This window comes from Chenopodium album, chromosome 14 (genome assembly GCF_948465745.1).
Source record: "Chenopodium album chromosome 14, dcCheAlbu1.1, whole genome shotgun sequence".
NCBI lineage: Eukaryota > Viridiplantae > Streptophyta > Magnoliopsida > Caryophyllales > Amaranthaceae > Chenopodium > Chenopodium album.
This window is the reverse complement of record NC_137847.1, coordinates 44,233,045-44,260,065: the sequence shown is the minus strand read 5'-3', so window position 1 is coordinate 44,260,065 and position 27,021 is coordinate 44,233,045. Positions and strand designations below refer to the sequence as shown.

The window sequence follows — 27,021 nt, the reverse complement described above, 5'->3', positions numbered from 1 at the left end:
GAACAAAAAATAATAATCTGGAGCAAAAATTAGAGCAATATATATGAAACGGCTAAAAACGAACAAAAATTGAAACCTAATTTCAGTCAAACAAACGATAAAAAATGAACAAACGATAAACAAAAACCTAATTTCAGAAACAATAATCAATCAAAAAACACGAAATCAAAAGAAATAGAGACCTTTTAATATCATCCTTGTGAGATATAAAATCATAATACAAACAATCAGAATGAAAAATATACAAATTCAACACATAATCAAAATCTAGGGTTTTCTCGACAAAAAATTGAAAGATAACAAACCTTGAGATTGTGGATATGTGGAAATTTGAATACGAAAATTAAATCAGCGAAATTTGTGGGCTTCCATCGATCAAAAATGAGGAATTTTTGGGGGAAATATGTCGTATGAAAGGAGAGAGAAGAGATAGAGGAAAGAAACGGGATTTGTTTCCCCAAGTTTTACACTGGAAACAAAGTGGTGGAATGGGTTAGGGGAAGGAAACGGTTTCTATTACTTAATTCATTAACCAAACATGTTCTAACGGAAAAGGTAATCCGATTCCGTTTCCTGCCTATAAAAAGCGCATACCAAACACCCCCTTAGGGTAATGAACTAATGATTTATGTAATTATGTATCCCTTAGAAATACACATCTAAGTATTTAATGCAGAGCAAGTATCTTTTGTAAGTTGATATTAATTTATTAAAAATGCATGACACAATCATGCATCCATCTCTATAAATGCTTTGATCTTAGTAAATAATGTTGATATTCGTTTAGTGTTTTCAATTTGTCCCCCTAATACAAATCTAAGGATATAAAAAGATTTATAAAATAACAAAATATATAAAAAATGATAATTTCGTGACTTTGATGAAAGTTTTAACCATCCTATATATATATATATATATATATATATATATATATATATATATATATATATATAGTTTTACACTCCCTAATCTAAACTCCTCTTTCAAATAAATGGAATTTCTTTATACAATTTTGTTACTCTCTCTATCTTAGCTATAATCAAATTACTCTTCCTGTCTGGTAAAAAAAAAAATTACTATCCCTCGTCATCGCAAGTAAACTTTGATTGGGCATATTTGACACCAACTTTTAGTTCTTATTAGACTGATAATATTTAGTCCTTAGAGATCAACACGAGTTCTTTTGGCATATAAACTCATATGTTACAATTTCTACAATTAGGACATGTTTGACAATAGCATTTAGGCGTTTGATCGACTAAGTCAAACCATTACTTGATTAAAAAAAAAATTTGAGTATTTGGCGGTGGAAGTAGCTTTTGTCATTAGAAATAGCTATTGGTTTTTTCTATATTTTTTAAATTTTTAAGGTAACATCAACTCAATTACTATTTCACCAAACACTTAAACTTAATTTCTACCTCCGTTAATTATTATGTGCTTTCTGAAATATAAAATATTTTAATGTTTGCACATAATAATTAACGGATGTAGTATTTAGTTTCACAAGTAGTAGCTTGTTGACATGTAATAATTACTCACACAGCTAATAACAACTATTACCACAACATGCGATACCAATTATCACTACAACTACATTTTGCTAAAAAATCCTTACACATGTGCTGAAGCTTAAGAGGCTTTGGTGATGATGAGTATAGACAAACTTCAACTAATGAGATTTCTCTAAGCATTGAATTAGAATAGGTGAAGTTGACTTTGGATGTGGAAGTGTAACCTATATATGAAGATCCAAGGAGAAAGAAAGGAAAGATAAAGATAATAGAAGAAGTGTTCCTCATTGGAACTAGATGTGATCCCTAATAGGAACAAGAAAAAAAGCTCCCTAACAGAATCTGGATAGCAAGCTGAGAACAAGTTCCACAAGAACTTGGACTGTGAGTCCCAGTAAGGAGCTGGAGTGTTGAAGACAGTAGGAGCTTGGTCTTGGTTTGTGTAGAGCCCAAGTATTCATATAATACGAAGCTTGAAGAGCAATTCGATCGAGAATAGACTTAAAGTCTTTCTAACAAGGTTTTGTTTAAGTTTATTTTAGGGTTGCTGTAAATATGTATTAGCTAATGAAGCATGAACATTATTAGAAGCGTGACAAATCTTGGCAAGCTTAATAATGAAAATTTTTAAAAAGATAAGTTTTAATTTATGGAAAGATCCTTGAGAGATTTCCAGAGATTTTATTATAAAATCTGGTTTGCAAAATAATATTCTTTTTCTAAATTATATTTTTGTTAAGTTTTTCAAAAGATTTTTTCAAAAGATTTATTTCACGCTGGGTTTCATAAAACGACAGTTTTCATTATTCTATCTTTAAGAAATTAAAAACCATACTTTACATACAAGTGTTTCTTGTATATAAAGGAGTGATCATAATTGTTACAACTTGTGAGTTTATGTGTGAAAAATCTGAAGAATGCTTAAGAGTAAGTTTGCCAAGTTAATAGCTTTGTCATATTAGTTTCAATTCGGATTTCATGTGTAGCTTTCCAATCACATATTAGATTCAAGTGTTTGTACGGTTTTGGGTATTGGGTGTGTGATTTGTGTTTTCATACAGTGTGGTAGGCTTGAGAGGAAAGCCGAGTGAATAATAATACTCTGGGAGTGCTGAGTTGAATCTAAGTTCAGGGACTTAGGTTGGGTAGGATAAGGTCCTATCGAGTAGCAAGTTTAGTCAGGAACTTATGAGAAAGGTCTGTGATTGTAATAGGTTGTAATTAGGTGTGTTGCTCTATTATAGTAAAGTGTTTGGTTTTGAAATCCCTTGATGAGTCGAGGTTTTACTACCAGTTGGACTCTGGAAGGTTTCCTCAAAAAATCATGTTCCTTTAACCTTTTGTTTTATTATTCCACAAAAGTAGACGATAGAAACTCACTACAATTCACCTCCCCCTCTTGTAGAATTTCGTCTCAACTAACAACATGTTTGGCGAGCTATGAGTATTCCAAGTATGAGTGACCTAATTTGATAATAATTTTAATTTTCCATAATGCATTTGAGTAAAGATAGCAAACCGTACTTACGTCATATTTTAACAAACTTAAATCAAATGCATAAAACTCTGTGTCAGTCAAAATATTTTAATCAAAAAATCGAACGGAGTACTTAATAATGTGAACTAAACATAGCCTTATTAAACCTACACTATTAAAGGCCACAACTCGATCAAAAGATTATACTCCTTAATAATATCTACTAGTAATTAATCAATTTCGTCAAACATAATACTTTCTCCATTTTATTTATTTGCATCACTTTTGTTCTCAAGGACTCCTAAACAATATTTGGAGTAGAGAAAGATAGAGAGCGAAAAATGGGACCCATGGGGTAAGAGAGAGAGAGAGAGAGAGAGATAAAGAAATGCAAATAATTTTTAAAACTTCAATTTTAGTAAAGCGATACAACTAAAAAACCGAAAGAAGTATATGCCCATTATTAATATCAAGAAAAAAATTTGAGTAAAAGAAAACCATCAAACCTCAATCATATTTTCATCAATTAAATAACAAAGAATATACAAATAGGAGTATATATTATTTTTATAATATTATGACCAGATAAAAGTGGCGACCATTTGCCGCAAAATCCAATTGTTATATTCGTGTTCGTTGCCCTCTTCATAGCCAAGCACTTTCCACTGTTATTTAAGCTGAATGCTTACTGCTAAGGTTTCTCATTTGTATCTGTTCATGTATGCATCTGTTCATATATGAACCAATTCATGTCTACTTTCTTTGATTATGTTATTATTATAATTGTGTCAGAATTTTTATATTATTATCTATATAATAATATAATACGTCTTGCATTACCCTTTGACTACTTTGTATAGGTCATTATCTCCTTATCTAGAATCTAAAAATTACTATTATATTCAAGTATACAATAAAGTTTCAAAAAAAAAAAAAAAAAAAAAAAAAGTTATAAATACAAGATAAACCATACATATTTTTCAAACTACCAAATAAATATACAACAAATTTTCTTACATCATAATATTTGAATATGACTGTAATTATCCCCGATATTAGGCGACCATTACCAACAAATATGTTGTTATCTCTAACACAATGCAATTTTAGCGTGCAACAAGCTATAAACGCACCAATTGATGTTGTATGGTCTATAGTTCGTCAATTTCACAAGCCAAAAGCTTACAAAATGTTTATAAGATCATCTTCTTCCACTTCTTCGTCTAATGTCGTAGGAACGTTTCGTCACATAACCTTTGTGGCGGAGTTTCCATCGACATTGAGCATCGAGAGGCTCGATGAACTCAACGACGAGAAACATGTCATGGTGTTTAGTGTTGTTGGTGGTGATCATAGTTGTCGTATCCCTAACTATCGAGGAACGATTTCTCTAGTAGAGGAGTGTAACGAGAAAGGTGGTGGCCAAAAGAGGACTATTGTAACGGAAAAGTATACGGTCAATGTGCCGGAAGATAGTAACGAGGAGGAGACTCGTTATTTGGTTGATACATTGGTGGGATTCAATCTCAGGTCTTTAGCTAGCGTTGCTCAACGCATCGCGGCTTAACTTAAGTACAACTACTACTTCATTTTCTTTCAATTCTTTGTTATTTTCAAAGTAGCTACTTCATTTTCTTTCCATTTTTTTATGGAGTTGTTTCCTTTTTTTTTCAAAATTTTTTGAAGGATGGAGCTTCTTCCTTTTATTTTCCTCATTTTTTGAAGGAATTGCTCCCCTTCTCTTAAATTGTGGACTTGTAATTGAACATAAACTGTAATGATTTGGTTGATATTCATCATTGTTTGATTTCATGCATGAGTTAATAATAACCAACTATTCTTGCAATCTTGCATTATTATTATTTATTCATTTATTATAACAAAAGGATAGATATTTTTAAGTTTAATTGTTACTGTATTTTTTTTTTCCTATCTCCTTGTTATAAAGATATTTTGAATACGCCTCCCAAAAGATAAAAAAAAAAATATTTTGAATAAATAAAAGGTAGATCACCATCTTAGTTAAACTTCAATCATTTGGCGTATTGGTTTGGAGATTAATTAAGAAAACATAATGAAAGAAAAATATACTACGTAATAGAAAACCTAGTGTTGAAGGCATTGCAAGTGGCATGCTTTTCCTTATCTAAAAGAAAGTCTTATTAAGGGAACAATAATGAAGATTTTATCAAGTTGCCACGAGTTAATTGCGACAATAATCCACTTGCCCGTAGATGATATACGATGTGAATTGTAAGGTGAATATATGAAAGAATGCATTAATTTGACTAAATTATATATAATCACACTGCATTCAATAAAAGTACAATAGATCGAGCTGAATGATTTAAAATTTCTAAATGATACTGATAGAAAACTCCCTCAGTTTTTTTTTTTTTCTTGAATATGTTGAATTTGAATTGGACACGTTTGCCAAGACACAATATTTTGAATCTGTAAACCTTTGTGTCACGTTAGCTCTTAATACCATATTAGAGAATCAACTTAACCAAAAAGGTTAAGCTGATAATTGAGGCTTATGAATATGTTTTATGCTTTATAGGTTTGAGATTTTGTATTATTAATTCATACGCACTCCTTTTACCGTCTCTTATGATGATTCATACTCTAATACTCAATGTTAAGATAAACAATACAGGCAACCCTCTACCTTTGCATAATTAATTAATATGCTCTTATTGATGCTTTATGCATGGTTGGCTAGCTTATGGTTAAAATTATTACTACATTTTCCCACCAGGCCTCCCACAACTCAACTACCCATAGCCCTTGTCCAACTCAACCCGACCACCCATATAGACACTTGACGAGCACAACAGTACACTTTCAATAGCAACCACATTCCAAGCTACCACGCACCCATGGAAACCACCAACTAACCATTGAAATCCGCCAACCAGCTTCCAAAATAATCTCCCACTCAACCATCACTTTAAATCTGAAAAGCTCTATTAGTGTGTGGGACGGTAGGATCAGGAAATGGAGCTAGCTAGAGTAGTAGGGTTAAAGAGAAAGAAGAGAGAAGAGAAGTTGGGTTATGATAAGGGGAGGATCAAATGTGTATATCAATATGTATAGTAGGAAGTTGGCAAGAAAGTAATAAGTTGATACATAAAAGTTCATGATAACAATGAAAATTATTATTATTATTATTAGGACAGCTATCGCGCGCAATGCGCGTGCCATTGCTAGTCATTTTTGGAATATAATCTCTTTTGGTTTGGCCTTTGTTGAAGCTTAAAGGTTTTGATGATGATGAACTTAAACTAAAGCAAACTCAATTAATAAAGGTTTATAAGTGTTTGATTAGTACAGGTGAAATTGACCTTGTAGGTGGAAAAGTAACTTAGGCTAAGAAGATATGAAGAGACCTTTGAAGAAAAGTTAAACAATATAGAAGAAGAGTTCTCTAACAAGAACTGAGTTCCTTAACAGGAATGTTCCCTAACAGGAACTTGGATGATGCATGTTGAAGACAGTAAGTTCTGGAAGGAACTTAGTCTGTGAAGTTCCAGTTGAAGACTGAAGAACGAGTGACAACAGGAACTTGGTCCTGGTCTGCGAGAAGCCCAAGTGATTCAGTATTACGGAAACACGGCACAACAATATTAATTTAGTTAAGATTTTATCTTCTAGATTTATTGTTAAATATATTAAGTAGATATGCACGAAACTTATTAGAGGCATGACAAGATAATTGGCAAATTTAATTAAACGGAAAAAGATAAAAGAAAGATTTTAAGCAAAGATTTTCAAGATAATTTGTTTCTTAAAATCTGGTTTTATCAAAAGATATTATTCGTTTTGCTACAACTTATCTTATCTTATTTTCCGAAAAGATTTTCTCTTAAAAGATTTACATAAAACTTTACTTTGTGATTTAGTTAAATTAACTTATTTATCTTTTGAAAAACCCTACTTGCTATATGAGTTAATCTTGTATAAATAGTAGAGATCATATTTTCATAAGTTTTTTGGGTGAGCTCTGCGTGAAGAAATCTCTGAGCTTAATTTGTGTAAGTTTACCAAGCTTTAATCTTGTCATAATTGTTTCGGGTTTCGTGCATTGCTTGCCTAACATATTCTAGGTGTTATATTTTCTGTAATTGGTTGGGTTATTGGGTGTGTGTGTATGAAAAATATATTGCATACAGGTAAGATAGCTTTGAGTGTAAAAGCTATGAAATAGTACTGTGAGAATACGAGAGAATTCAAGTTTGGAACTTGAGTTGGGTAGGATAAGGTCCTACTGTGTAGCAGGTTCTATTTGGAACTTGTGAGCAAAGGTCTGTCATATAATAGGTTTGTAACTTGGTGTTTGCCCTATTATAGTGGATCGGTTTTTATCTGGAAATCCCTTAGAAGGGTCGAGGTTTTACTTCCACTTGGGCCCTGGAAGGTTTCCTCGTAAAATCCTGTGTGTGTTGCAAAGTTCCTGTTTATTCTGTTTTACATTTTGCAAAAGTAGCCACTAGGAACTCACCTACAATTCACCCCCCCCCTTCTTGTAGTGTTCGTTTCAACTAACAGCCTTACATCACAAATTTAGTTAAGGACAATATTAATGAAAAAAATATGTAAATAAATATATTTAGGGGTATAAATGTCTACGCATTATTCTTAATAGTTAAAAAAGAGGTAATTATTATTAATGAGGGTAAATAAGTAAATAAACTTTTTAGGCAGTATAATTGTCCAAATACTATAGATGTAAAAATAAATAAATAAATAAATAAATTGAACATATTTATAAGGGTATTAATGTAAATAGTTAGCCATTTTCGGAGTCTCTTCCGGTTTGGCCTTACATCACAAATTTAGTTATAGACAATATTAATGAGAAACATATATAAACAAATATATTAAGGGGTATAAATGTCTACTTACTATTCTTAAAAGTTAAAAAAAAAAAAAAAAAAAAAAAAAAAAAAAAAAGAGGTAATTATTATTGGTGAGGGTAAATAAGTAAATAAACATTTTAGATGGTATAATTGTCCAAGCACTATTCATTTAAAAACCGTACATATTAATAAGGGTAAATACATATTTTGAAGGGTTTAATTGGCATAACACTATTCATAAGAGTAATTTTGTACTTTTTATAAGGTAGAGAAGAGAATTGGCAAAAGCTAATAACGGAAACCTCGAAGCATTAGATAAGATGACTAAAAGAGAAAATATTAAATGAAACTAAACAATATATACCTAATTGACTAATTGACGTATGATCTTGGCATGCATTTCAAACTTACTACTATTTTAGGAAATATATGTATAAACACCTACATTTGGCGAACTGCCCTCACAGGAAGCACGACGTTTTGATAATAAATTGAAAAGATTGCATATAGCTTAGGATGGCAATGTAGTTATAAAGTTGAAGTTATAGTGAGAGTATAAAGTACACATTTAATAGGTAAACAGTACCATAAAATGTGATACTGGTATAAATATTATGCTAACAGTACAAATTATTACGTAAATGGTACATCAAAACATTATACTACTGTGAGATATAATAGTACTACTAAGACATAATAGTACAATATACATGCATGATAGTACAAAAACTGTACCACTATAACCATAAAAAGTACCGTTCGGAATGTCAAACCTCAACGCTTTTCCACTTTTGCCCTCCTATATGAAAAAAATGCATATGTGGACTATGCGACTAGTGGGACTCTTTCCAGACCAGGTCTATCATGTACTTATGGACTTTAATTCCAAATGTGTTATAACCCAAATCAAGCTATTATTGAGCCCAAACCTTGCTAAATCCAATTTGATCAAACTAAGTCCTTTGAATAAATAATCCCAATTCAATAAAAACCTAAAAAATGTAGGAAAAATGAAAACTAATAATTCCACGCCTTTGCCATTTCTGCTCAAAACAATCCAAACTTTTAAAAATCTGGAAACAATCCCGCCTTTGACCCCTATCTGCTCAAAACAGTCCTTAAACCAATTTGTGAAATTGGTAACCTGTTTAGAAGGTGACTTGCCACGTGTCACCTTTTAATTGGTTTTTTTAATAAATTAAAAAATTAAAGAATAATTTTAAAAAATAAAAAAGCTTTCTTCTTCCCCAATTACCTCCCCTGCCGGAGCCCCCCTTCCCCCAGCCGCCTTTCACCTCCCTTGCCAGCCCCACCCCCTTCCCCGTCAACAAATAGCAATCCCCACCCCTAACCCCTTTCCACGTCGACGAACAGAAGCCCCCGGCCCAGCCCTAACCCCTAACCCCTTTCCCCGTTTCCCGATAATGAACAACCCCCATCACAAACAATTTCACAAGCCATGGTGGTCGGCGTTGGTTGAAATTTGGTTGTGATTTGGGTAGTGGCTTGCTGGGATAGAAATAATTGAGTTGTGAAAATTGGTGAAAGGTGCAATAGGGCGAAGCAATTGGAGGTTGTTGTTGTAACATTGCGCTAATGCGAGAATTGGTGAAAGGTGGTTGTTCAGTGTTGAATGGTCGCCATTGTGGTGCAAAGTGGGGCGAGTGGCTAGGTGGAGATGCGTGGGTTGCTACTGCAGACGTTATGGGGGTTTGTGGGGGAAAGTACAGTGGTGGTGGTGATGTTGGTGGTGGCAAGGAGAGAAAAAGAAGGTGGTCAGGTTGTGGGCAGTGGTGAGAGGAAATTGCAGTGGCGAGGAGAGAGAAAGAAGGTGGTGGGGTGGGGGTTAGGTGGTGATGTGGTGGTGGCTATGGTGGGTTGCCATGAAAGAGGGTGGTGAGGTGGGAGGAGAGAGATTAAAAGAAAAAAAAATTTTAAAAAAAAGCTTAACCTGTTAAACAGGTTGTAGGTAATAGGAACTGTTTTGAGCAGATATGGATCAAAGGTGGGATTGTTTCCAGATTTTGAAAAGGTAGGACTGTTTTGAGCAAAAATGACAAAGATGAGATTATTAGTTTTTTTTTCTCACAATGTATTAGGTGTAGATTAATGACAGATTTAAGTGGGCCGGTTAAATGTTAACACGCCATTATTATGTACAACTCTGAAAGTTGCAACCCGTAGTCGCACACAACTTAAGAAAAAAATATTAGGCAATTTAAAATATTAAAATATTGTTAAACTTTATCTAGATACTAGAACACTAACTAATAAAAAAAAATAGGGAATGAATGATCTCTTGCAATAAAAATTTAATGTCCCTCTAAACCCTTGTTAACTTCACCTTTAAAAAATAACTACATTAAGCCTCATGCAATGTACGGTTGTTTGACAATAATATTATAAAATTATATAAATATAATGTCTCGAGCATTGAGTATGATAAAAATAAGAATATGCAAAATTAAATATTTAAACTACATGTAATAGTATAATGAGCCGTGTAATTTTTTTTTTTTTGACAGGATGAGCCGTGTAATATTTTAGGATAAGGTTTATATTTTGGGTAATGTTATATGCAGCCCTTAGCCCTAAGGGTTGCATATAAGCATTTAATGTACTTCCTTTTTCTGTATTAAATTAGGAATTCATCAACAATTCACGAGTAAATCGGTGTAATAAATGTTTACTTATTGTCAATTCTTTCCATTTTTGCTTCTTATATGCAGCTCTTGGACTGCATATATCTTTTTCCTTATATTTTATATAACACAGATGGCATAATTTAGATATAATTTATTTTCCTTAAGTAACAATACTTTTTTTAAGAAGGTAATTTTGGAGGGAAAATATTTAATACAACATTGACAAGCGTCATCTTTGTTTCGCTTTTAATAATATGTAATAGATAGATATTTTGTAAAAATAATTTGGGTTCAGTAAAAAAAATAATTTCATTTACATAAAAGTAAGTTCAATTCAGCTCAATAAAAATCAATAACTTAAAAAAAAATTAAAAATTAAAAAAAAAATTAAAAAAAAAATCAGTATAAATAATTTAAGTTCAACAAGATATTTCAGTTTAGTAAAATTAATATCGCTTCAATCAAAATAATTTAAATTCAGCAAACTAATGAATAGAGCCTAAATTATGTTTTATTTTTCAATCTAAAATTTAATTGTTAACGGTTTTTACTATCTCTTAATGTATATGACTGACAAAACCTATATATATATATATATATATATATATATATATATATGTATATATATATATATATATATATATACATACATAAATATATATATATACATACATAAATATATATATATACATATATATATATATATATATATATATATATATATATATATATACATACATACATATATATATATATACACACACACATATATATATATACACACACACATATAACAACCGCTGATGTCATCATTGTCTACGTGTCACTTTTTTATTTAATTTTTTCCCTCTAAAATGCAATGATGATGTCATTCTTTTTTTTTTTCCTTTTTAAGCTACCCTATTTAACATAGCTTTGAAAATATATTCTATTTGAATTTTTAAATTTTAAATTTTAGGTTTTCTACACATATTATGCTATTTAGTTATTTACGAGTTGTTAACAATAGTTAATAATGCACTAACCGTCTTTCACAAAAAAAAAATTAATAAATATTTACGAGTTGTAACAATAGTTAATAATATAATTTAATTGAAATTTCTTAATTAAATTGAAAATTATGCACTTTCGGAAATTATATATTCATATTTAATTAGAAATTAGTTAGAAAAAATGAGGAAGTAATTTTCTTTGTACGTGTTAAAAGTTTATAATTCAACTAGTTTAGGCCCTGTGCAATGCACGGATTCAGAATAATAAAATTTATTATTATTAATAGTCAGTTACAATTAAATGACTTATGTAACACCATTATATTTTTTTTATTTTGATGTATGAATTTATTTAATATTTTCCCTTAAAATTTTTATGTGTTGCATATACTGAGTAAGTGAGTACATAAAAAAAATTATTAAAAGAATTTAATTTTAAAAAAACAATAAGTAGCATTTTGGAGGAAAATTTTTTCAAATATTTACCAAGTGTCCAATGCGGGAATTACTTTAATATATGTATAGATTCTTATTTTAAAACCGTGCATTGCACGGTGTTAATATAGTAAATAAATAAAAAAAATTAATTAATTTTTAGATTACCGATCATATCTCGTGCATATAAGGCTAATCCGTAATCCAACGCCTAAGCCGCTCGCCCGCTCGTATGCAAGTTCCTATTTATGTGTTTAATTTCCACTTTGAGAATTGAAGCTTACTTGTTTAGTTGTTAATGAAACGTTTCGATTTCGCCGTTTTATATTTCCGTTATTTCTACACCTTGAATTCTGTGATCTCAACTTCTGTGATTATAATAATTTTTTTCTTCGCCAAGGTCATATATTAAAGAGATAAGGCAATAATCCACTAAGCAATTAGTTCGAGTATGTGCACCTATCAACATATTTTCTTCAATTTATAATAATTGACACATTTTAACTTTTTTTATTGCTTATTTATTAATTTTGACTACAATTTTTTAGTACTCTGTAATATTACGGAGTAACAAAAAATAACGAAATACAGAATATATATCACTATATTGTTTTTTTATAATTATTTTAACAAATTTTTTATGTGTACATATTAAGTTCAAGTAAAAATTTAATGGTATTAATACTTTGTTCGTTTGATTTTAGTTTTCTTATAACCAAAAAACTATCATGAAAAAAATACAGAATAGTCGCATAGGTGCAAACTAAGTAAATTTCAACCAATTATTATTTTTAAGTTTACTTTATAACTCATTATATGAAACCTTTTAGATGAACACATCATTTTTTTTTTTTTTTTTGTTATCCTTAAGAGTTAAGATTTATATGCAACTTAACAACAACAACAACAACAATAGATATATTGTAATAATAAATTCCTGAAGAAAAAATTTAACGCAATATCCAATTTGACCGGTAGTGCCGACCAAGACTTGCGAATTCCAATTGTTTTATCAGCGGCGAGCGATAGTGCTTTGTGTCTTCCTCATAGCCTAGCGTTTTCCGCTACTTGTTCTCTTATTAAATGTAGAAGTGATAGGTTTCAAAATAAAAAAATTCGAGCCAGGATGGACTAGATCTTAACATCAATTTTCATGTTCAAATCTGTTAAAAAATAGTGGGTTTTCGGACTTTTTTTGGGTTTGATTTGAGTTTTCAATTAAAATAGTGCTTTTACGCTTGCCCAAATCCACCCATTTTTTGGGCTGAATCGGACCGGGCTAACAAGTTGAGCTATAGTTGATCACCAAATGTAAGCCATTTTTCATGATCCAAAATTCATCTCATCCCTATCTTTTAAAAAAATCTAGCAAATTCTTAAGATAGTGTGGATACATTTGTATTCCTAAAATGTTTATTGATTTATTTATTTATGAAGAATAATGTTAATTATCCTTTTTTTAGTTTAGTTGACCCAGTAATAAGGTTCCAATCTGGATTCGACCCTACTCTGCCTCGATTCGACCAAAAAAAAATCGCTTCACATTCGAGAAAAAAAAAATAATCCGAGTCCGACTCCGATTGTCATTTGATTATAAATTTTTTTTGAAATAATTTGATTATAAATTTATTGAGAGTAATTTTTGAACTTTTTTGTGTAAATGTGTTTAATTTTCTTGGTATTTGTGTACGATGGTTGTGGATGGTCGAAGGTGATGTTAGTGTGGTTGGTTTGGGGTATGGATCGTGGATCTGGGTGTAGGCCGTGGTAGTAGTGAGTGTCAATTGCAAAGGCCCAAATAGCCCAATTTCTCAAAATATATTGAATAACCAAAAAAACTCAGAGTTGGATTGGAATTGGAGGCTAAATATTGAAGTCGAATCGGAGTCAGAGTCTCAAAGTCGGATGTAGGAGTCAAATTTAGCCTCCAACTTTCTGTAAGATCGGAGTCAAATTTAGTATAATCCGCTTTGAATCTGACTTGTTACCATCTTTACCTAGTAATAACAAAGTTGTGAGATATAACACATCCCACTACAACAAATATTACAGAGTACTTGTTATTTAAATGCAAACTGTCCATAGAAAATACAAGTATATACGCTATTCGTTTTTAAATACTTACTCTACTTCTCCATACGCGGAGTTTTATGAGAATTTGGATAACGTAATAAAATATGTTGGTAGTTGGGTAGGTGGAATAATAAAAAATTATAAAAAGTAAAAGTAGTGAAGAGAATATGAAATTAATAAAATATGATTTATGTTAGGTCCACTTGATAAGAAAAATAAATTAAACATTGTAAAACCTTTCTAAATAAGGAAATGGAGCAAATATTTAAAAAAGGTCGAAAATAAAAAGTGAAGCAAATCTTTAAAAACGGATGGAGTACTACGTAATCTTTTTTTTAAAATGCATACATGTAGTAATGTTTTTAAATAGTAAATTATTATTTTAATAACCATCAATAATCAATCAATAATATATAACTTAATACTAAAACAGACACCGGGAGTGACACGTGTCACATTCTGGTGCTGTTTTTTCCCTCCAAAACTCTCCTTCCCTTTTTAACTTTTTTTTTTTTTTTTATTTGATTCTATAATAATATCATTCCAAATCTTTTATATTATCTTTATGACAAATATATATTCCTTTTTATTTGGTATTCATAATTATTCTATATACATTTACGTAAATAATTATTTCGACTCCTTTTTAACTATCTTTTAAATAGAGTATTATTATATTTTGCCAAAAAAGTTATAATAAATTGATTCATATAATAGATGTTAAATAATTTACTTTAAAACATCCCTTAATTTTTGTTTAAATACCTCCAACTAATATTTTATTTCAATTTCAATTCAATATAACTATATATTCAAGTTAATATAATTGTGTTTATGAAATTTTACTACTATATGTACATATTATCACGAATTAAGGATTTATAGGGTATAGTATAGCTAAAAAATAAATTTTGTGTTTGACAAATGATTTTTTAGATATAAAGGTGATATATTATTTGTAATTTTATGTGTGTTTGCACTTTTGCTAATAGTTTTAGTGGAGATATTTTGCTGTTTGATTGATTTTTGTTGTTCATTAAAAATACATTTATAAATAATTATTCACTAATATGGCCACTAGACCTAATCAAACTAAGCCCCGCCTGAAAAATTCTCGAGTTTGGGAAGCAAAAAAAAAAAAACGCATTTTTTAGATAGTTTGTTGCTTTGCCTATTAATATAGATTATGACATTATAATTTCTATATATTTGATTTGTATGTTTTATCAAATTTTATTTGTTGGATATAATTAATTTTCTTAAAGAAATTAGACTTAACGTGCATGGCACGGGTCTTAACCTAGTTTTCAAATAATACGGAGTATGTTAGAACGATATCCTTTAACCGCTTTGTATTGGTCATATCAAATCTACGGATTGCTATAAATACATGACATTACATGCATATTCTCATATCAAATCAAACCCCCTCCAAAAAATCACATATAATCAAATGACTGTAATCATTCCCCAAATCGGGCAATATTTACAAACAAATGTTATTATACCGTCAATACAATGCAATTTTAGCGTGGAACAAGCTATTTATGCACCAATTGACGTAGTATGGTCCTTAGTCCGTCAATTCGACAACCCAAAAGCCTACAAAATGTTCATCAACTCATCTACTTCGCGCTGTTCATCAACTAACACCATTGGATCCATCCGTAATATAAACCATACATCGGGGTTCCCATCCACGACAAGCGTTGAGAGACTTGATGAGCTCAACGACGACAAGCATGTGATGGTTGTTAGTCTTGTTGCCGGTGATCATAGTCGACGTTTTACTAATTACCAAGGAACAATTTCTGTAGTAGAGGAGGCTAAAGAAAAAGGTGGTGACCAAATGAGGACGATTGTAACGGAAGAGTATACGGTTGACGTCCCTAGAGGTAGTAATGAGGAGGAGACTCGTTTTTTGGTCGATACTTTGGTGGGATTTAACCTTAGATCTTTAGCTCACATTGCTGAACGTGTTATAAATTATTAAATTTTTTTTCTTTTTAATTTTTATTTAGTGGGAGAGCCACTTTTTTTTTTTTTTTTTTTTTTTTTTTTTAAGGAGGTGGCCGAAGTACTTCCTTTATTTTCTAGATATGTACCAGTTGAACCTATCTAATGTTTTTCGTGATAATCACCATCATCGTCTGGCCCGTGAACTATATTAATATATTGTTTTTTTTTTAAAAAAAAAAAAAAAAAAAAAAAAAAAAAAACAATACTCCATATAAATATATTGGCTTAGCTTTGCTATCTCGGTTATTTATTATGGACTATGGAGTACATAAATTAATTAGCTTCTCCTTTACTTATGTCATTATGTGATGTATGTATATATTGAATTAGTTCAAAATATTAAATAATTTGAAGTTCTTGAATTAGCTCAAAGTGCTATCCCACCCCTTTGTGTTCAATTATATCCTTTGTTTCATCGTCTTTTGTTTCTTTACTTTCCTCAATTCGATACATTAGATTCCTTTTCCTCTACATCGATCAATTCTACTAAATCTTCACCCTTTTTCCATGATTTTCACAACATCAAGGAATACCTCTTTTACAGTCGCCCTCGCCCTCCTATTTACTATATGGTATATATTTACCCTATAACAACATATTATTCTCTCTTTTATTAAATGAAATTTTAATTTTTACCACCTCCAAAAAAATCAATTATTTGCTTTTACCACTTTTAAAAAAAAGTTTTATTTTACCACCACATGAAAAATAAAAATTGACTTTTACCACCAATCACCGCCAACTAACAGATTCCGCCCATAAATCCATTAGTGGGACCTATCATGTCCATGTGTCACCATAATATTGGGTAAAAATAAAAAAATAAAATAAAAAACCCAATAATATGGTGACATGTGGACATGGTAGGCCCCACTAACGGATTTATGGACGGAATTCGTTAATTGGCTGTAATTGGTGATAAAAGCTAACTTTTTTTTTTTTTATATTTTATGTTGTGATAAAATAAAACGTTTTTTATGAAGGTGGTAAAAGCAAATTTTTCGTTTTTTGCAGGTGGTAAAAGTCAAAATAACCTTTATTAAAATACTCCCTCCGTCCCCAAAATTTTGACCATTTTGGGTTGATTTCGCGATTATTAAGAAGCTTAAATAAAAATATATTGGAAAGATAAATTTATATGGGGTTTGTAAAAAAGTAGAGAGATAAAATATTAAGTAGAGAGATAAAGTATTAAAAATACATGAAAAAACAAAATTTTATATGTAGAAGCTAATTTTGCACAAATATTGTTGTAAATTTGATAGGTATTTTAATGCAAATAGGTCGATCATTTTAAGACTAAAATTAGACCAAAAGGGGATCAAAGTTTTGGGGATAGAGGGAGTACTTAATATTTCACAAAAGGTTATAGATTAATGCAAAAGTAGACAAGTGCTCCCTCCGTCCCTAAATTATATTCCAGGTTTCTATTTTGGGTATTCCAAAATTACATTCCTCCTTTCCATTTTTAATAAGTTTTTTTTTTTTTTTTTTTTTTGTCCAAATATCCCAAATCAACTCTTTTTTTCTGTTGTATATTTAATGCTTTGTCACTCTTACTATCCTAATTTCACTCTTATTTTCTCTCTCCATCGTTTTTCTCAAGTTTGTACTTCCCATAACTAACCTAATGAATATGATTGGTTCTTAATTTTCAATTAGAAGCATGTTATTGGTCCTTTTTTTTCGCAAAGGATTGATGACATGGCATCATTAATCATTAATCTATTTTTGTTTTACTCAAAGACATCATTTAATGTTTTGTATTTCCCATTGAATTATTTCATTATTGTTATTTGTCTTATTCTTTCCTCTTTAATTTCCGTGTAATTTTACAAAAAGGAATGTAATTTAGGGACGGAGAGAGTACTTGATAACCTTTTAATATTAGGCGTGTTGGGAACCTAAACCAACAAAATAATTAACGTCATTAATTATTCTTTATTAGGTAGACTGATAAGTAAGGCTTGAATTCCACTTCCAATCAGGGGGCGTTTGGTATGCATGTGTAAATAATTGGGGGAGTAGTTCACAAATCACAATTTCTCTCTTCAATTTTAACTCTTGGACATCATATTCCACTAACTTCATTCACTATTATGAGTCATTTATTTTTTTTCACAATGATGAGCTAGCTCACTACAATTTAAAAATGTTTTATGATAAATTAAGGCAAAAAATTAAATAAAAATGTAAAAATTTGCCACTTGTCATCTTCTTGCTTGTCACTGGGCTCGTGTGCCGAGGCGGTCAGTGACTTGGAAGAGAGAAGAGTCTCACCCCATGAGTCACCTTTCATAATGGTGAGCTACCTCAAAATAGGAAAGAGAGTATTGTGGGCATGGTCTTGAGTCATCCATTGTAGGTGCTATAATAGTATAATCATTAATTTTAAGGAATCTACAACTTTTTTAATTCCTGTGAAAAAAAAAAAATTCAAGTAAGTTTTGTATTGTGAGACATAGGGAGTATTAATTTTTTGATCGAAAACAAATTTAGTCAAACCATTACAATGCTTGATCTGTACACCTGGGTTCACCTTGCGCATGGTGCACCCGATTAAATAAAAACAGACGGAAAGAATATCCTTTATTTCACAAAGACCATACATATGTTTGACAAAGAACATGTTTGTATTCAACAAAAACATGCATTACCAATAAACATAAAGATATAATAAAAAGAACGTGATAATAACTTTTTTAAAATTTCTTGAAAAGTTACACATTAACGGAAAAAAAAAACTAGAGGTGATAAAAAAATCAGGTCAAGTCGGGCCTTAAGATAATTCCTCGTGGCTAAACTCGTAAAAATGTAGCGGGCTTTTGGGGCTTTTTTCGGGCCAAGTTCGTGTTTTTAAATAAAAATGCATATTAAGGCTTGCCAAACCCGCCTATTTTCGGACCGAATTGGGCCGGGTAACGGATTGGGTCAATGTTGATCACCTCTACAAAAATCTTTACCAAATATATTATTTACCCAATAAATAGTTTTCTCTCTCTCCAAAAATAGAATTTGTGTGTGTCACTAAGCTACCATAAAGAACGTACGAGCTAAATTCAAATAACATACTTTGTATTTTATTGAAACCCAAAAATCATGTATGTTTAATCAACATATGTTCTTCACCAAAAAAAATAATCAATATATGTTAAATAACATAAGTTTTAATGTAATGAACATATAGTTATACCCAAAGAACACACTTATCACACTCAAAGAACATATTTAAGGTATGTTCTTTATCAAACACTATTTATGTTCTTTCCCCCTTTTTTTTTGTTTATCCGGGTGCACCATGTATCTTTTTTTCAAACCATTATAGTTATTAAGTACTTGAATAGAAGGTTGACTAACAATTACCATTACTTTTTTTTTTTTTTTTTTTTTTTTTTTTTGAAAAAACTATTATCATTACTTAGAAGTAATGGTTTCCACCATTTTGTTGCCGCTCTTACCTAATAAGGTAACAAACTAACAATTATCCTTACCTTTATCCGTTGATTTAGATTTCATACTTGTAATTTGCACGTTAATCTCTAATCCTTAACTTCTAAAAAGTTTGAGATAACTCTTATGAATCATGTCTCGATAGTTTTTTTTTTTTTTTTTTTTTTTTTTTTTTTTTTTTTTGACCGTGAGAGCTAAGAAAGAAAAGCACAAGTCTTATGAATAATGTCTCAATAGTTATACTATCTAAAATGTTTATTTACTTATTTGAACTCTTAAGAACATTGTAAGGACATTTATACTATCCCTGCAAATATTATGTATATAATTTTACTCAATAATGTTACCAACTACTAAAACTGTGATATAAAATCAAATTAAAAGAGATTTCTAGGGATGGTAGCTATGATCTCACACATTAAACATCCTAAGTTACTTAGTAAAAACAACGTATAGTTATACTGTAACACAAATATCTGTAAAATATAAGATTTTCGGAGCATTTTATTTCTCACTTCGTTAAGATTATCTCAATAATCTTAAAGTTCACCGACCTTAACTTGCCACCCTTTATGTTGGCTTTGATATTGTAGATAAAATAAAGGGACAAAGTTAAAATCATGACCAAAACCTTGTGGGAATGTTGTCATGAATTCATATATGTGATTGGATATACTTGCAAGTGTTGCAACTAATATACCTCCAACATAATCATCATTCTTTAGCCTAATTAACATTCGATAAATCAACAAAGTTATATATAACTCTTAAATTATATTTTCAATAATTAACTGCATGTTTTAATAGAGTACTCGTATAAACTTATGACAAAATTATACAATCAATCAGTATTATGAATATCCTATCTTTTCTTATGAAATTTGTTAAGAATTGTATTTAATTACCAAGTTCATTCTTTAATTAATTTATGTACCAATCGAATATGATCTTACGTAAACGAGTAAGTTACTAGCTTAATTCTTAAGATGCTTATATTTATGAAAAACATAGGGCGTGTGATTATTATGACCAAACAATGGTAGACGACCATACATACATCGTGCAACTTGAAAACATATCACTACATGGAGCATCAAGGACCATGAAATGAACAGACGATGCGTCATCTCTAAAGATATATGAAATCAAACCAAGACTTGCGGAAGATAAGACTCTTAAATTTAAAGATAGTATCTCATCGGAAAGTTGAAGCTTGGAAGTTAGCAACGTTGCTTATTTATGTGACGAGGACACGTTCGTAACGAGTTTGCGTATTGGCGTGCATGCAGTGATGCAGAGTATATTCTACTCCATCTGTTTTTAAATACTTGCTCCATTTTTTTTCCAGACATTTTTAAATATTTGTTTCATTTTCTTATTTGAAAAGCTTTTATAATATTTAATTCATTTCTCTCACCTAGTGGATCCAACATAAATTATATTTTATTAATTTCATATTCTCTCTCCTCCAATTCTCTCCACTACTTTTGTTTTTTACAATTTTTTATTTTTTCACTTACCCCACTATTTTTATATTTTATTAATTTCTCCTAAAATTCCGAATATAGAGAAATGGAGCTAGTATTTAAAAATAGAGGAGTACTTGATAACGTAAATAGTCCTATAAAGTGCGTTGTTGTCTTAAAAGTCATAAAACAAATTAATGTACAGTATAAACTTATAATTATTATTAAATTATTCCATATAGTGAAGTAGTGAATGTCCAATGGAGTTTAATACCATTATTGTTGGGTTTAACATATGGTCTTGATTAGACGTTCATATGGAGTCTCATTTATTATTAACAGAGATGTTATTCAAATATTCTCGTTGTATGTTTATTAGGATATTATTAGTTTATGTAAATATATCTTTATTATGTCGGTTATTTTGACAAAGTTAGGACTGTTATCATCATAACCCTTAGAATATGATCAATTAAATATGCTTTAATTGAAGGAGTTTTCACCACATAAAAATTATAATGTGTTGTTTTGTATTGGCAAGCCCATTTGACTCAAGGTCCATTTCTTTTATTTGTGCAAAGGTATAAAAGCCATCATCCTCTCTCTCTACATTCATTCACACAAAGCCTTAACCAATTAATACTCTTGCATAGCTTTTTCTTTCTAAACATTGTACTAATTTCGACATAAAATGAGTCTTCCTCAGTACAACCCCCAAGGCCAGTTTACGTGTGTTTGCTATGTAGGAGATCCTTGCCCCAGTTATCACTTGGACCGAGATCTGTCTTCAAACCACAGTTAAAGATGGCCATGGGCCGTACCGGCACGTGGGCGGCACGGGTCCGGCACGATTCCGGCACAACGGCCCACTTGTGGGCCGTGCCGTGAACAAAATTCTGGAAAAATGGCACGGGTACGGCGGGCGGCACAGTCGTCGGCACGCCGGCACGACCCGCTAGCCCGGCACGTGGCACGGCCTGGCACGGCACGTGGCCCGCCAGGCACGTATTTATTATTATTATTATTAGCAAAGCATTATTGTTTTTTGCTAAATTAATAAAATTATTTATATAAATTTAAACATAAATTATTTATATAAACTTAATTAAATTAAGGTTGTTAAAAAAAATATATTAATATTAACATAAACATAGATTAATAAAATTATTTATATAAACTTAAGTTGTTCAAAAAAAATTATATATCGATTTTTTTAATATACATATATATTTAGAAAAAAAAAATCGGGTTGGCCCGCAGCCCGGCACGGCACGGCCCGCCAGGCACGTGGGCCATGCCGTGCCGTGGGCCTGGGTGTGCCAAAACTTGGCACGACACGGCACGGCCCGCTGGGAATCCGGCACGGCACGAGCCCCACCCAGGCGCGGCCGTGACGGCACGATGCCCATCTTAACCCACAGTAAGGGACCTCATCTGAAGGTCCCATTGTTTTCTCCCAAACAATATATATTGATTTATATATGGTTTAAAAAAAATAATATTGATTTATATAATGTTAATCGTATGATGAGGATACTAATTCAACTCAATTTGTGTTGATAATGAGAATTAAAGTCCATATATATGGTGTAATGTTATTGAAGTGCAAAATTTGCAATTAAGTGATAATGCTTGCCTGCTTGGTATAATTACTAAGGTGTGTTCTATTCACCTGATTTTCACTTATTTTCAGTTATTTGAACTTATCTAAACTTATTAGACCTTATTAAAGGTACTTTAGTTTTAATATGTACTTGGGTAATCCTTATCAAAACTTATTAAATTTGAATTGAATTTTTCTGAACTTATTACAATATACCTGAAATAAGAAAAAATAAGGTGAACACAACACACCAGGGGGTGTAATTTTACATTGAGGTTGGACACGCCAATAGATCATAACTATCCATATGCTAATAGCCAAGGCTAGGTTGGTAATAAATTAGCTTTAGCTTGGCTGGCTCACAAGAGACAACTAAAACATACTCCACGCATTTATTAGTGGTTTCTATTTTATATAAAGAGAACTATCTAATGATGTAGCGATATTCTTTTAGATATATGGAAGTGATTAGCTAGGTTGTTTTAAATAAATTGAAATAAAAAAGTAAAAAAGCAGTGTTGTGATATAAGCACAAATAATAACAATAAAAAATACAAATCCTTTTATACTATGAAATGAATTTAAATAGATAACTCCATCCTTTTATACTATGTCTATCCATAAGAGTTCATAAGCGATACCATTAATTTATAGGTGTTTGATGCTAGTATTAAATATTTGGATCTGGTATAGGATGATTATAAATATTACACATTTACATAAATTATTGCGTTAGTCCGGACTTACCAAATGTTTCGTCAATCCAGCGGGTTTTTGATATCCTTTATTGGCTAGATGATATCGTCAACAAAACTGTGAAAAGTCAGGTTTTTTATAATGCCAAAAGTGGAAAAGCAGGAGCAAACTTGGAGGCGAATGTTGTTCTAGTTCCAGTTAAATAAGTAGCAAAGGTTTATCTTCTCTTAAATTTTCTTTCCAGTGTTTTTTTTGTTTTTGCTTGTTTGTATTCGTTTCTTTTAAGTCAATTCTTAGTTATGCTTTGTTTTGCTTTAATTAAAGAAAAAAAATTGAAAAATGAAAAAACTTAACCTTCTGTTTTATTTTGTTATCCTCAGAACTTTACTCAGTTTGTCATCATCAAACGGGGGGAAATTGTTGACCCGGCCTTCCGAGGTTTTGATGATGATGTTGATGATTGAGGAAACTTCTATCTAATAAGAGTTTTCTAGTGTTGTGATGTTTGCAGGATAAGTAAACTCTGGGAGTTGAAGTGAGGACTGGAACTGAGGAACTTTAGAAGGCCAAGGATGACAAGTAAAACCATAAGAAGAGTTCCCTAACATCACGACACTAGATGTTCCATCTAACAAGATGTTCCATCTAACAAGATGTTCCCTAACAGGAACATATCAAATTCTAGTGTAAAGCTGGAAAAGATCGACAAGTTGCAACGACCTGGTTCCAGTGTAATGCTGGAATGTGACCTCAACAATCAAGGATCGGTGTAGAGCTCGAGATATCAATCGGAAAGGATGAACTTCATAACTTAGGTTGTATTAAAGATAAGTTTGTTTTTTAGGTTGATGTAAATATATAATTGGTTAATATGCATGAGACTTATTAGAAATCTGATAAAGCTTGGCAAGCTAATTAATTCGTAAAAGATAATCTTGAGCTTATGAAAACGTATTTAATTGATTTTATCTTTTAAAATCTGGTTTACATGTTTTATCTTTTTCTTATAAAACTCTATCTTTTGAGAAAACGAATTTGATTGAAAAAGGTTTTCTTAAAAACGAAATTAAGTTTATTTTGATTTCGGTTTTAAAGTGATAAGTCTGAATTCCTGTTTCATCTTTGACTTATCATTTTATCAAAACCCTGCTTTGTTAGTTGACGACTTCTATAAATAAAGAAGTACTTCGAAGCAAAGTGAGAGTTTTAAGCATAATGAAAACCACTAAGTAAGAGTAAATTTGCCAAAATGTTTAAGCTTTATCATTTTGGTTTCGAGTTTCATGTGTAGCTTTCCATTTATATACTAGAGTGAGTCTTTCTGTTGTAATTGGTTTTTTGGGGTAAGTGTGAATTCTTGATAATTCACGATAGAGTTTAGGAGTTTCAAAGTCTCTAAAATTCGTGTGGTAGCTCTGAGTACACAGTGAGTGAGCTTCTACTGTGAAGCAGAGTGTAAGCACTCTGGGAGGGTTGAGTGAACCTAAGTGTGGGACTTAGGTTGGGTAGGATAAGGTCCTATCAGGTAGCAAGTAGTCCACGGTCTGTGGATAATAGGTTGTAACTAAGAGTTGCCCTATTATAGTGAAGTTTTTGTGAAAATCCCGAGAAAGGTTGAGATTTTACTTTCAGTTGGGCTCTGGAAGGTTTCATCGTAAAACTTGTTGTGTTCTTTAAGTTCCTTTTTAAGTTTTGTTTTTATATTCCGCAAAAGATTGACCTAATTGAACCCTATACAATTCACCCCCCCCCCCTTCTCATGTAGTTCATCTAAACTAGCTAACAAACAAATTGTATATACCCTCTATCAAATAATACATATTCTGATCAAATAATGCATATCATATATACTTGACACACGGATCGGTGTGGATTGCCGCATCCAATACCTTCTCTAAATGTTATATGTCTGCTATTGTTTAATGAAATCACCCCTTCCTGTTAGAAAAATTAAAATAGATAACTCCATATATATATATATATATATATATATATATATATATATATATATATATATATATATATATATATATATATATATATATATATATAGAGTATGTTATCATCAATTAATAATAAACTTAAATGAAACACCACAATAATTCTTCACTAATTAAATTTTTATTAATGCACTAAAAAAAGATGATTAATAAAATTGAAGAGTGGCCTATAATTAAAAATTCAATTATACAATACTACATTTTACTGAATAATGAACATCATATCACTAATATATAAAGCCGGTCTCGCAGTCAGGCCACGAAATATCGACACTTGGCATTCCAGATTTTCGCCAAGTGTCGCACCACGTAGGCGATAAATAAGTATTATTGTGACACATATGATGCTAAGTAAGCGATATTTTGATGGTTTTTTTAAGATAAAATTGTTGTATAGGGTTTTATTATCGATAGAATTCTAATATTTCATATATACAAAATTAGTCATAACTTTTAATAAATATCTTATAACTCAATTCTATTTCCATCATCAAATTCGTTTTAAAAAGTTTTTTAAAATAAGATCCATTTATAATATATTTAATTACAAACTCTTATACATAGCTAGCCAAGCCGTGTAACCAACTATTACAAGAGTTACTTCGTTAGTGCTATAGGGGTTACTTGGTTAGTGTTATAGTGGTTACTCAATCAGTGATATAGATAAGAGTTACTTAGTCAGTGTTAGAGGTTATTCAGTTAGTATTATCGGGGTTACTAGGTCAGTTTTATAGGGGGTTACTTTATCCGGCCAGATGATGTGGCTAGCCGCATAAAAATACATTTTTATTTAACTTATTTTTAAAATAAATTAGAGAATCGGTAAAAATAAGTTTTAATTAGTAAAATTAATTTATTTTAATTTGGTAAATATATTTTTAGTTTAGTAAAAGTTATTTAAGTTAAATAAAAATAATTTCAAGTCATTAATAAATATAGATATTTATTTATAAATAAAACTAACTACAAAAATTTTATCAACAATCTGAATATCGCCCGTACACAAAATTAGTTTAATGTATAATTTGGAACTACAATTAAAGGCGACTTTATCCAACATACTTATACGTCATTGGAATATGGTTACAAATTTTAATGTCTTGCAAGTTGCAACCGATCTATTTCTGATAAAACAATTATTAGAAAACTACGTTACGTATCTTTGGTCCATTTTTAATTAAAAGTATAAAATTTAAGCAACGTTTCGCGATTTTTTGGTAACTACAGTACGTTTCGTAGTTTTTCTCGTTGTAACTACTTTGTACATTAGAGTGATGTAACCATGTGACGTTCAACGTGAAATATAACAAAATCCAAGGATATCTATTGTCCTCAAGTTAGCATGGTCTTTATCCTCCCTAACGAGGCAAACTTAAGTAATAATTCGCATTACAATTCTGTTCATAGATCCTAATTTTTAAGACCGTCTTAGATAATGTGAGTATTTTATGAACCGTCAATTTATAATGTTATTAAAACTCATGAACTACATAATATTACGACACGTGGCATCCTTATGTCAATATGATATGGCGCACATTAAGCTATATTGTAAAATTCTAAAGCGTGACATGGAGGTTAACAATACTTAACCTACCTGAAAAACTTTTCATATGTGTAACCTCTCTAAAATAATGTCTAATTTAATGGAAAACTCTTCATATGTATTAACCTCCCTATTTAATTTTTTTTTCTTATCTCCTTAGTAATTGCATAATAATAAAATCTAATTAGCAAGTAATCAATCGCACTAATGGTGATTCATTAGATACTTATATTCTAGATTGAA

General features: G+C 30.7%; 2 pseudogenes; both read left to right on the top strand.

Moving 5' to 3' along the window:
- The first annotated feature begins 4,024 nt into the window (after window positions 1–4,024).
- Window positions 4,025–4,558, top strand: LOC145578121 (abscisic acid receptor PYL11 pseudogene; annotated as a pseudogene).
- Window positions 4,559–9,449: 4,891 nt separating this feature from the next.
- LOC145578120 (abscisic acid receptor PYL12 pseudogene) lies at window positions 9,450–15,991 on the top strand (annotated as a pseudogene).
- Window positions 15,992–27,021: the final 11,030 nt, after the last annotated feature.